Here is an 8,805-nt window from a genome sequence, read left to right as displayed (position 1 = left end):
TGTGTTGCAAACAGCCTGTCTATGCCAAGGCTGGGAGAAGTAGGAGCTAAAAAGAACTCTTTTTTATTTTTATTTTTATTGTTTTTAAGAGATAGAGAGGGAGAGAAAGGGTGGGGCAGGGGGAGGGAGAGAGAATCAGCGCGGACCCCTGCAGGGAGCTTGATCTCACTGAGATCATGACCTGAGCTGAAATCAAGAGCTGAGACACTTAACCAACCGAACCACCCAGTGGTCCCTAAAAGAGCTCTTATAAACAACCTGGGTTATAAAGGAAATTCCTGTTAGCCTAGAACTCTGCTTTGTCCTCTTCTCTTCATGTCATGTCTACAAATAACTGGTCCAGGAGTAATTAATGTTATTCATTAGTTATCAGTGAAGTTCCAGAATAGGAACTGTACAAACACGATAAAGGAAACAAAACAGGAAAAAAGGTAGAGGAAAAGAAATAAAGAACATTCACCAGAAAAATATTGCTGGGGAGCAAATGAAAGTTGTGATAGAGAAGTTTGCCATTAAACTGAAGAGGGTATCCAATCTCCACAATGGAGGTAAGGTGTAAAATAGGAGTGGGGGGAGGGCATCATAGGTGTAGAGTCTGAGTAGAATGAGAAAGGCATCTTTACAGGGAAATGATATTAACATGGGGTGTCATGTTAATAAAAAAAAATAGAAACTACAGTAAGTAACAGAGTATCCTTACTAGCATCTCCAAGGCCCTAACTCAGGGAATTAAGGTGACCAAGGTCTAGGGAGTTTTAGATTTCCACTCATACAGCACTAAGGGGATTGAGCGGATATGCAATTGGTTCATCTCCCTTTCCTGTGAGCAAATCTGGGTGGAAATCAAAATGTCACTAGGAAGATTGCACAGTGAGCATGAAACCACGGGATGGGAGAGGGGGTGTGCTGGATGTTCACAATTGCTGATGCCACCCTGCTTCCATGGCCGGATGCCTCCACAGCTGTTAGTGGGGACTGGCTCCTCACAGCCTTAGGTCAGAGAACCGTCTCTCCAGGATGGTTCTGGAAACCAAAAACCCCTTCTGCTAGCACATATTTTTTCCCCACATTATTATTTTATTTTTGGAAAATTCTTTCAAATTACATATTGAAATTATTTTCTATTCCATTATTTTGGCTATTTTCATCAGGAAATCCATTATGCAAATATTGGATCTCTTTTGCCTATCTTCCATATCTGTCACTTTCTCTTTATTCCTTTTAAATTTGTCCCTTTCCATTTCATTTTGTTTACTTTTCTCAATTCTGTCCTCTGTGTCTTTCACTGTTTTTAGCAATGCCTACTCTTTTGTGATACTTCCAGTTTTGCTTTCATTTTTCTGGGAGGGGGGATGATTTTGTTTTATTCCACCTTCCTGAGGTCTTCTGGCTCACATTTCATATCTTCCTAATATTTCACTATTGCTCCTTCTTTTCCTCTCTCTGTTATTTTCTTTCTTTTTTTTAATTTTTTATTTATTTGACAGACAGAGATCACAAGTAGGCAGAGAGGCAGGCAGAGAGAGAGTAAGGGAAGTAGCCTCCCAGCTGAGCAGAGAGCCCGATGTGGGGCTGGCCCAGGACCCTGGGATCATGACTTGAGCCAAAAGCAGAGGCTTTAACCCACTGAGCCACCCACATGCCCCCTTTCTCTCATATTTTAGAGACAGTCTTAAACTGCCTCCCCTTCTCCTTGCCTAATTCTAAGCCTTTCTTTTCTTCTTCTCTTTCATCATGTTTTATTATCTTTCAGAAATACGTGCCTTCATCGTGAACCTTTTTAAAAAATATTTTATTTATTTATTTATGGGGGAGCAGGGGGTGAGGGAGAGGGAAAAGTAGACTCAGCGCTGGCCTCAGAGCCTGAAGGTCGGGGAGAGGCTGGGATTCAGTATCACCACACTGAGAGTCAAATACTCAATCCTCAACTGATGGAGCCATCAGGTCCCCCACCTTCATCACATACTTTTATCACTTTTCCTTCATACTGCTTTTCTCCACCATCACCCAGAATGCTTAACACTTTAACCTTGTAGATACCTCTTTTTTCATAGTTTATTTGCTGATTTGACTTTCTCCTGTTGAATGGTGCCCATTTCCTACCCATCCCAGAGTATGCTGAGTTTAACCACAGTCCCAACGTGCCAGGATGACTAGAACATACTGCATTAACAAAACCGTATTTATTCTTTATGGAACAAAATGAGATGTTTTCCCAAAAAGTAGTTCTAATCTCTGCATGTCCCAGACCAATAGACTTGCTGACCTTTAGAAGGTAAAACTAAACTTCTCCGTTTCAGTTCACCCTTCTCACTATGTCAGCCTCTAAGGGTTGGCAAAATAAGGTTGTGGGTTTTGTTCTGTTTGATCAGTATTGTTTGCATTTAATTGTCTTTATGGTCTCTAGCTTTGACAGTTAAATCAACAACATTGATTTCATTTTCAGTATGTACAGAGCACCAGGCACAAGGGAAAGTGCATGACAGACTCCCTATTCTGAAAGAGAGTCTAGTCAGTGGGGAAGGACGTCCCTTCTCCAAGAAAACATGCATCCAGGGGCACCTGGGTGGCTCAGTTGGTTAAATGTCTGCCTGCAGCTCAGGTCATGATCCTGGGATTGAACCCCACATTGGGCTCCTTGCTCAGCGCGAGTCTGCTTCTCCCTCTCCCTCTTCCCCTCCTCCTGCTTGTGCCTGCTTTCTCCCTCTCTCTCTCAGTCAAATAAAATAAAATATAAAAAAGAAAAGAAAAGACGTATCCATTCAAATGACTGAAATAGAAAAGTTGGATGGCCCTTCACCATTACTGTAAGGGGAGAATATTAGGTGTGCTCCCCCAAGCCAGACTGTGATCGTGGCCAAGGGCATGGGCTCTGGGCTTTCGTCTCTTGAGTTGGAATTCTACTTGCCATCTGATTTTAGGCAACTATTAAAGCTTTCATACCTCTTTTCTGTAAGATAGGGATATAGTCTCCACCTCACAGGGTTGTAATGAGGATTAAATTAGGTGGTACAGATGATGTACTTAGCCCAGTAATAATAATAGCTAATGTTTCTTAATCATTTTCTTTATGCCAGTGTGGCAGGCTAAATAATGGCCCCCAAAGATATCCAGGTATTAATTCCTGGAACCTGTATGTATGTGTGTTACCTTATGTGGCAAGAGGGACTTCACAGGTGTAATTAAGTTAAGGATCTTGAGATGGGGAAATTATCCTAGATGGACTTGGTGGATCCTAAATGTAACCAAAAGTGTCCTTATAAGAGGGGATCAAAGGAATATGTTAGTACAGAAGAAGGCAATGTGATGCCTAAAGCAAGACGCTACACTGCTGGCTTTCGAGATGTACAAAGGTGCCACCAAAAAACCCAGATCTCGATGCTGGAAAAGACAAGGAAACAGGATTTTTTTACTGTGCCTTGAGAGGGTGTGTGGCCTTGCAGATTCCTTGATTTTGGCCCACTGAAACAGATTTCGGACTTCTGACCTCCAGAACTATAAGATAATAAATGTGTGGTAATGTTTTTTGTTGTTTTTGTTTTTGTTTTTTACTTTTGTGGAGATATAATTGACATAACATTGTGTAAGTTTAAAGTGTACAATGTGATGATATGATACACAGATATATTGGGAGATATTTACTGCAATAGGGTTAGTTCCATCCTTCAGCTCACATAATTACCAGTTTGTCATTGTTGTGGGGAGAATAGTAAAGCTCTATTCTCTTAGCAACTTTCAAGTACACAAATAGTATTGTTAATTGTAGTCACCATGCTGTACGTTAATTAGATCCCCAGAACATATTCATTTTATAACTGAAAGTTGTACCCTTTGACCACTATCCCCCCATCACTCCCACCGCGCAGCCTCTGGCAACCCCCATTCTACTCTGTTTCTGTGAGTTCAGTTTTTTATTTTAATTTTTTTTTTAAGATTTTATTTATTTATTTGACAGAGAGAGATCACAAGTAGGCAGAGAGGCAGGCAGAGAGAGAGAGAGGAGGAAGCAGACTCCCTGCTGAGCAGAGAGCCCGATGTGGGACTCGATCCCAGGACCCTGAGATCATGACCTGAGCCAAAGGCAGCGGCCTAACCCACCGAGCCACCCAGGCACCCTACTCTGTTTCTGTGAGTTCAGTTTTTTAGATTCCACATATAAGTGAGGTCCTACAATATTTGTCTTTCTTTCTCTTATTTCACTCAGCAGAATGCCCTTAAGCATTCTGACATGAATGATGTCACAAATGGCAGAATTTTCTTCTTTCTCATGGCTGAGTAACTTATGTTCCTTCTATTTCCAATTTATTGTTTTGTCATGAAAAGATGTTAAATTTTGCCAATTTCTTTTTCTGCACCTATTGACTCAATCGTATGATTATTGTCTTTCGTTCTGTTAATGCGGTGTGTCTTATTTATTGATTTACGTGCATTGAACCATTCTTGTATCCAGGGATAAATTCCACTTGATCATGGTATATGATCCTTTTAATGTGCTCTTCAATTCAGTTTGTTAGTATTTTGTTGAGAAATTTTGTGTCTATATATTCACCAGGGATATTGGCCTATAGTTTTCATTTCATGTAGTGTTCTTTTTTTTTTTTTTTTTTTTTTTAGGATTTTTAAACCTTTTTTTATTTAAAATTTTAATTCCAGTGTAGTTAACATACAGTGTTATGTTAGTTTCAGGTGTACATTCCATATATTCCTCAGCGTTCATTGACAGAAGTACATTCTCATTTTGTGTAGTGTTCTTATCCAGCTTTAGAATCGGCATAATACAGGTCTCATAAAATGGGTTTGGGAGTGTTTCCTCTAAAAATTTTTGGCATCAATTCTTTAAATGTTGTGTAGAATTCACCAGTGAAACTATCCATTCCAAAAGGCTTTTCTTTGTGGGAAGGTTTTTGATTACTGAGTCAGTTTTCTTACTTGTTATTGGTCTACTCCAATTTTCTGTTCTTCATGATTCAGACTTAGTAAGTTGTATATTTCTAAGAATTTATCCATTTCTACCAGGTTGTCCAATTAGTTAGTACATAACTCTTAATAGCTGACCCTTATTATTCTTTGTATTTCTGTGGTATCAGCTATAATATCTCCTTTTTCATTTATAATTTTATTTATTTGAGTCTTCTCTCTTTTTCTTGGTTAATCTACTCAACGATTTGCTGGTTTTATTTATCTTTTCAAAAAACCAGCTCATCTTTTCTACTGTTTTTCTATTCTCTATTTCATTTATTTCTGCTCTGATTTTTGTTATCTCCTTCCTTCTGATAACTTTGGGTTTAATTTGTTCTTTTTCTAGTTCCTTGACACATGAAGTTAGGCTATTTATTTGAGATCTTTTCTTTTTCTTAATGTAGGCATTTATGGCTATAGACTTTCCTCTTAGAATTGCTTTTGTTACATCCTGTAAGTTTTTTGTTTGTTTGTTTGTTTTTAAGATTTTGTTTATTTATTTAACATATCAGAAGCAGGAAGAGCAGCAGGTAGAGAGAGAGGGAGAAGCAGGTTCCCCTCTGAACAGAGAGCCCAATGTGGGGCTCGATCCCAGGACCCCGAGATCATGACCCGAGCTGAAGGCAGAGGCTTAACCCACTGAGCCACCCAGGTCCCCCATCCTGTAAGTTTTGATGCATTATGTTTCCATTTTAATTTCTTTCAATATATTTTTTTACTTCCCCTTTGACCTCATCTTTGACCCACTGGTCATGCTACCACATGAATTAGTGAACTTTCCAGTTTTCCTCCTGTTAGTAATTTCTGATTTCATACTATTGTGATAAGAAAAGATACCTGGGGGGCGCCTGGGGGGCTCAGTGTTAACCCACTCAGCTTCTGCCTTCGGCTCAGGTCATGATCTCAGGGTCCTGGGATCAAGTCCTGCATCAATCTCTCTGCCCCCCACACCGACCACCGCCTGCCTCTCTGCCTGCTTGTGATCTCTCTCTCTGTCAAATAAATAAAATCTTTAAAAAAAAAAAAAAAGATACTTGGCACACTTTCAATATTTATGAGTTTGCTGAGAGTCATCATGATCTATCCTGGAGAATGTTCCAGGTGTGCTTGAGGTGAATATGTATTCTGCTGCCATTGGATGGATTGTTCTCTGTATGTCTGTTAGGTCCACTTGGTCTAAAGAATAGCCAAGTCTAATGTTTCCTTACTGATTTTCTGTCTGGATCATCTATCCATTGTTGAAAGTGGGATATTGAAGTCCGTTATTATTATTATATTGTCGTCTATTACTCCCTTCAGATCTGAGCATTTGTTTAATATATTTAGGTGTTCCAATGTTAGGTGCATATATATTCACAACTGTTATATACTCTTGATGAATTGGCCCTTTTAAGATTATATGATGATGTTCTTTGTCTCTTGTTACAGTTTTTGACTTAAAGTCTGTTTTTTCTGATGTAAGTATAGCTACCTCTGCTGTCTTTTCATTTCTACTTGCATGAAATAACCCTTTTTCACCCTTCATTTTGAGTCTGTATGTGTTCCTAAAGCTGAAATGAATCTCTTGTAGGCAGGATGTAATTGAGTCATGTTTTTTAATCTATGTGGCCACTCTGTGCCTTTTGATTAGAACATTCAATCCATTTACATTTGAAGTAATTATTGATAAGTAAGGAATTAGTATTGCCATTTTTTTCATTGTTTTCTGGCTGTTTTGTAGTTTCTTTGTTCCTTCTTTTCTCTCTTACTGTCTTCCTTCATGAATTGATGATTTTCCATTGTGGTATACTTTCGTTTCCTTCTTTTTGTCTTGTATGTATCACCTATAGGTTTTTGTTCTATGGTTACCCTAAGGCTCACTTGAAACATCCTGTAGATATTATAGTCTATTTATTTTGAACTATTAACATCTTCAACTGTATACCCAAAAAACTACCCTTTTATCACACTCCTACCACATTTTTGTTTCCTATTTTACACATTTTTATATTGTGTATCCATTAATAAGTTATTATAGCTATAGCTATTTTTAATACTTTTGCTCCTCAAGCTTTATATTAGTTAAGTGGTAAACACACCACTATATTACAATATTAGAGTATTCTCAATCTGACTGTATCCTTGTCTTTATCAGTATGTTATTTCTTTTCTTTTTGAAGTTTTTATTTATTTGTTTGAGAGATAGTGACAGAGCGAACAAAAGAGAGCACGAGAGGTGAGGAGAGGGAGAAGCAGGCTCCCTGCAATACGGGGCTCCATCCCAGGACCCCAAGATCATGACCTGAGCTGAAGGCAGACACTAAGCTGATTGAGCCACCCAGGCACTTCTGTGTTGTTTATTTTCACATGTTTGATGTTACTAGTTAGCATCTTTTTGTTTCAGCTTGAGGAACTCTTTCAGCATTTCTGGTAAGGCAAATCCAGTGATGCTGAACACCCTCCAGTGGCACCAGGTCTGGCAGCCATGGTGACTTGTCAGCTCAGGCCACTGGGGGCTGTCCCATCAACTGCATGCTCCTTATCAAGTGCCCATTGCTCACCCGGCTCTTTCCTTCCTGGTAAGGGGAACCCTTTCTAGCTTGGGAGTTCCCTCTTGGTGCTAAACAGTGCTGGCAGGGGCCATGGGTTGATGTAACAAAACAATGCTGTTCTTCCTTCCCTTTTTGTGTGGTTGTTCTCAAACTTTTTGTTTAACTGCACTGCTGAAGTTTATCAAGTGGACTCCAGAGCTCTCCAGCGCTGTTTTTATTTGTGGGTAACTATCTAATTGTTGATCTTTAAGGAGAGATGGAGGGATTTCCTACTCCGCCATCCTGGTAATGTCACTCACAAATGTATGCTGTTTTAAGCTGCCAAGTTTGTGGTAATTTATTACAGCAACCATAGTAAATGAATACAGCTGGGCATTATTCTAAAGGCTTTCTATGTATTATTTCATCCAACTCTCACCTTTTCCCATCTCCTCATTAATCATAGAGAGGTGTGTTAGTAGGTTGGCCCCATCCTCAGTTGGCCCCACCACACATCCTGTCCCCATCTTAAACTTCATTCATCAGGCTTTAATCTTTTTTTTTTTTTTAGAGATTTTATTTATTTATTTGACAGACAGAGACCACAAGTAGGCAGAGAAGCAGGCAGAGAGAGAGGGGAAGCAGGCTTCCCACTGAGCAGAGAGCCCGATGCAGGGTTTGATCCCAGGACCGGAGATCATGACCGGAGCCAAAGGCAGAGGCTTTACCCCACTGAGCCACCCAGGCACCCATTTCTTTCTTTCCTTATTTTTATTCATTTATTTGTTTTTTGCATGGTGATTTCTGATGGCAGATTTAGGGTTGCATGCTGGCTTTGCCTTGAGTAACCTCTCTGTTCCCCAGTTTCTTCATCTATAGAAAATAGAATGATATCTATTTGCAGGATTGTTAGAAAGGACTAAATGATACAAGTGAAAGTGTCCTGGACATCTCAATTGTTATGACTGGCATGCTCACAGCCCTTGCTGGGAGAAAACTTGAACAGCCAGCCACAGTTGGTCAGACCACGTGTGGGTGCCTGATACCCCAAAGTCAGCCAGATTCGCAGGCGGATCAGATACTAATGATGCAGTTCAGTGGAGAAAGTTCTGTCTAAACAGTAAGATAACCTCAGGTTGCTCTCTGGAGCCTGAAATGGAAAGTAAAGATGGAATCAGGCAATTAGGGATAAGAACTAAAGCTAAAAAGATGTTGAGAAGGAAGAGGTAGGGCCAAAAGCAAGTTGTAATTGTTAAAATTCATGAAAGGAAACCTTTGTTTAGAAAGGTGTGGAGATTATAAAAAATAAAAATTTTTTTAAAAAATGAACTAAAAA

Source organism: Mustela putorius, unplaced genomic scaffold (genome assembly GCF_011764305.1).
Source record: "Mustela putorius furo isolate JIRA1106 unplaced genomic scaffold, ASM1176430v1.1 tig00003898_pilon_pilon_pilon, whole genome shotgun sequence".
NCBI classification, from domain to species: Eukaryota; Metazoa; Chordata; class Mammalia; order Carnivora; family Mustelidae; genus Mustela; species Mustela putorius.
The sequence above is the reverse complement of the archived record's forward strand: the minus strand, read 5'-3'. Positions refer to the sequence as shown.